The sequence below is a fragment of the Centruroides sculpturatus genome, unplaced genomic scaffold, assembly GCF_000671375.1.
Source record: "Centruroides sculpturatus isolate CEXI.00-Female unplaced genomic scaffold, Cexi_2.0 scaffold2952, whole genome shotgun sequence".
In the NCBI taxonomy this organism is placed as follows: Eukaryota; Metazoa; Arthropoda; class Arachnida; order Scorpiones; family Buthidae; genus Centruroides; species Centruroides sculpturatus.
In genome coordinates this window covers 701-5,664 of record NW_019387133.1, presented here as the reverse complement: position 1 = coordinate 5,664, position 4,964 = coordinate 701, and positions in this window count along the sequence as shown.

Below are 4,964 nucleotides of genomic sequence, written 5' to 3'. Positions count from 1 at the left end.
CGGGATCCCGGGATAAAAGTGAACTGTTTCCCGGGATCCCGGGAAATCCCGGGATAGAATTAATTATTTTTAAGGTATACAAAATATCTTGAAATCAAATGATATAATTATTTTCCATTTTTTAAAGTAATTTTAAAGTTTTGTAACCTCCAAAATCATATTAATAATGCTGTGTTAGGTCTATAGGCCTATAATAAAAATTACCTTTAAATAACGTAGAAATTTTCACAAATAGAAAAAAATTAATTAAAGTTTGCTGGAAACTGCATACAACAACAACAAAAAAAAAAAACGCTTTGAATTGAGATAAAAATTTAAAAAAAAAAAAAAACTTAGATTAAACTTCTAACTTAGAAGGTAATTTTCATTTTTTAAATAAAATACAATGCAAAATATTGTAAATTTTTATAAGATTTTAAAAAGCAAAGATGATCAATACTCCGATCACTCAATCTAATTCTTATTTTAGTAATGAAAAGTCCGAGAATGCCTTTTCCGATTCAATTGATGCAAGTGGAATCGTGTTTAATGCATTCAAGAGAAGACAAATATTATGCATTTTTCACCTGTATCCTGAAAGATTCTAGTTTGTTTTCAAGATTGTAGTACTTATTTTGTTCTCTAGTATTCTTGATTTGTCTACCTCAACTGCTTTAATAGAAACATCATAGCCCAATAATTCAGCAGTTCGTTTGTGTTTAATAATCAGATTAAGAAAAAACTTCATATTTGCAGTACTCATTTGTATCCTTGCCCAATTTGCACAAATTGGCATTATGCAGTTATTGAAGCTACTGGGCATGATTAAAACTTAAGACAGCATAGGTACAATTATTCCAGATATTACAGGTTTTGACAAGTAAAGAATTTTCAGAGTCCTGCCACATATAAGCTATGTATTGATTATTGACCATTTGTGACATGCCGTAACGAGCAAAAATTTAAAAACATCTAACAAATAAATTTAAAATTAATAAATACAGATGTATTCTGACAGTTTATGAGTTAATTATACTTTCTATTTTGCAAAATTTCCTCAACCTTAACACAAAATAAGAAAAAAGTGAATTTTTAAGAAATTTGCGGGATTTCCTGGGATAAGAAATATTTTGCGGGATATTTCCTGGGTTAAAAAAAATAACCAGGATACCAGGATCCCGGAATCCCATTTGAGAAACCCTAGTCTAAATGTTATATTTCTCATTCTTGATTTAGTTTAATATTACCCAATACAGTAGACCCCTATAAAACAAGTTCATATAATACGGATTCATATATAACGGTGAAAAAATTGCGATTGTATTCGTATAAACACGCTAAAAGAAACTCGTATGATACAGTAAAACATCATCGCCAACTTGTGTCGCAACAGAATTGGTCGAATCTAAATCAATAGTGGATATTGCACAAACCGTTGAGTTTAAACGAGCAGCGAACCTACTAAAAACCATTTATTATTTAATGGCCATAAAAATTATATTTATATTAATGATGTCTCCAAAGTTCAGCAAATTTTTCGCAGAAAAATAATTTATCAGGAAACATGCGCCCGCCGTTCAACCACTCCACGACGAAAACAAGCTTAAGCAATGGTGTCATTGAACGGTGCACACTTGGTAAGTAATCCTACAATTTTTTGTTTATAGCATAGTTTATATGGATTATTCCCAAAAAATTATACGTGTTTTGGAAATGTTGAGTCAAATTAGTCTAGAATCGATTAATTTTATGGAAGAAAACCTTTCAAACAGCCGTAGTCCCTAAACTGCACACATGCTGGGCTGTGGTTGGCTCATGTATTTAAGGACTCATACAATATGAAATTCATAAAACAGAATGTATCTACCGTGTTATAGGGGGATCTACTGTATACTCGTATATTATGTACAACATTTTTATTAAACTAATTTGTTTGTGTACGAATGTATTTATTATTTTTATTAATACATGCTTACCAAATACCATTGCCATCATCAAATGAGTCAATAAATGTGAATTTATATATTCAATAGATATGTCAAATTTTAATGTTTAATTAGTTTTTTAAAATCGTTTTATTTTGTATTTTTTAAAAATAATCAGAATTGTCATCATTATTACTTTCCCAGAAGTTATACAGTATAGGCCTATAACAAAGGAAAAGAATGATAATCAGTCAAAAAATGACTTTCCCAGATTTTTGGTCATTTGGACTTGGACGCCTTGGAACATAGAGAAGTGCAAAAGCATTCGGGTTTTTTTCTGTATGCACAGATGTTAGAATGTGTAAAGACTGATTTAGTTCAACCATTTTGAAGCTTTTAATAACTCCTGTCTTAAACCATTTGACTCCGATTCAAAATTGTTCCTCCCATACAGTAACATTCATACATACAGAAAAAAAACCTGAATCTTTTGCATATCTCAAAATTTCGAGGGGTCCCGAGTCCAAAAATGCAATATTTGAGGTGGGATAATTTTTTAACTAATCACTACACTTTTCCTCTGTTACATATAACAATAAACCAACAAACGCCTAAATAATTGGGCTATAATTAAATAATGAATACAAATGAATTTGGTATAGAGGTAAGTGTTAGGCATCATCTCTTATCTAAATTAATAATTATAATTTTAATAATTTAATAAATAATTTAGAACAGTCTTGAAGGAAATAACTGACCCGGGGCGGGGCTTGAACACATAGCCTCCGCTTGCCGTGTGATGCACTACCAATTGCACCACCTGGACCCCAAGCCAGCAATTGCTTCTAGACGTACTTAAATTTTGATATAACCTTATATCGAAATTTAAGTATATATATATAACAGCCGGAAAAGTAAAAATTATTGAATACATATTTATATATCGATTATGTCATTACTTAGAGGAGTATTTTAACTTTGGAATAAAAAAGTTTCTATGTTCTATCTTTATTAGAACTATATTTATTGAAGCCTATATTCTGATGTCACGTGATGACGTCAGAATTTTTAGGCTTACTTTGTTAACAAGTCCACACCTGATCGAAGTCGGAATCGTGTAAAAATCTACAGACTCCACAGCCCTGATTTATGGAATATTACATAAAATAAAATTCAAAAAAACCAAATTTGTTAAACATGCTGGTGGCCACACATGTAAATGAATGTTGAAGAAAAATAAAATAAAATTAAAAGCAGTTGAAAACACTTGTTCTTATAATAAAACTTGTTCACTTTAACTGGATTACAAGTAATAGTTGATGCTTTTATTGTCGTCCTAATATATGTTGAAAGCGCTCACAGGATATTAAAACTTAAAAAAAAAAGTTCTTTAATACCTTTTTATGTGAATTTTTCTCTTAAATCAGATGCTTTTGTTGTAATCTCATCCAGTTTTGCAGTATCTTTTAATCAAGAAATAGAATCTCACAATATTTCCACTGTAGAAATTAGCATTATTTTAAATAATGTTATCCTACAACATAAGATATGGTTTTGGAAAAAATTTCCTAACCTAAACTGTTAACTATGGAAGAATCCAGTCCAAGTATAAAGGAAAAAGTTTGTTATGAAGTTCTGATGTTTTATAAGACTTGTTTTCAATACATTCAAGAATGGACTGCTGTTTAACTGAAATAAACAGTTTCCAGTGGATTCCTTTAAAAAGTAAAACAGAATAGACCAGGCATGGCCAACATATAGCCCACGGGCCGGATGTGGCCCGCGATTAATCTTTCAGTATTAGCTACTCAAGTCAGAATAGATCAGTGAAAAATTCTAACGCCTGAAAAAAAAAAAGGTCAACAACTCAATGTCCATTATCAGCTAGTATACCAGATTTTGTGAACTCAATGTCTGATTAGAGTTAACCTTCCATTACAAATCTCTTAAGTACAGCATAGAATGTTGATAAAGCATGAATGTGAAAAATGTATCTGTAATCTCTATGTACAATTTAGTCTCTATGGAGTGACACCACAATGAGATCTCACACCACCTCAAAATCTTCCTAGAGCAGCTTCTGGTTTGACCTGTGAAAAAAGTTTTCTTTCCAATTCAGCCCAGGGGCAAAAACTGTTGGCCACTCCTGGAATAGACAGATGTTATTACAACAGTTGAGTTTATAACATGAGAACAAAAAGATATTGTTATTGATGATAATTTTTTGTTTGTAGAAATAAGAATAAATGGTGGATAAAAAAATTAATAATCAACTAAACAGTTGGTTCAAACAGACTTATATGCTAACCTATGTTTATTCAACAATTAAACTTAGCAATGTACAAAAGACCAGTAAGCATTTCAACAACAAAAAACAACATCCTCCTCAGCTGGTTTTTAATTCTACAATTCTTCTAACCGACACATAATGCCATTAAAAATTTAACTTTTTTACATATTCCTTATTTTTTACATTATTATATAAAAAACACGATTCAAATATATTTGTGCATTTTTTACAATTTTATAATAAAAACATGATTTAAAAACCATTAGATTAACATATATATACTACATCCTATGTACAATTTTCAATAAAATATATTCCTTTTTTGAAGAACAAGTTCTGTCAGAGTATCCTTTTTTACAACTGTCTCTCAGAACAACATATTTCTTATAAAAATTTTATACTTTTAATTGAATTTTTATTGTGTTGCCCCAGCACCAATGCTTCAGTTGTGTGTGTGTGTTTTATATTGGACAGTGAAAAATCACAATCTGTACACAGTTTATCATTGATCATATCTGTAAAATTTGATTTGCATGGTGTAAGCTGTAATGAGATAAGCAAATTGTTAGAAGGAAATGAACAATTAGTAAAACTAATACATTAGGTGGAAAAAATATGATTTAAAAAAAATTTTCTGCATTGTTTAATATTGTATTAAATAAGTAATAAATAGGTGTTTTTAAAGGTAGAATTTGTAATAATGTTTGTAAGGTTGTTTGTGTTTCATAAGACAATAAATGATTTTGTTTTTTTACTCACTGTACTTTTCT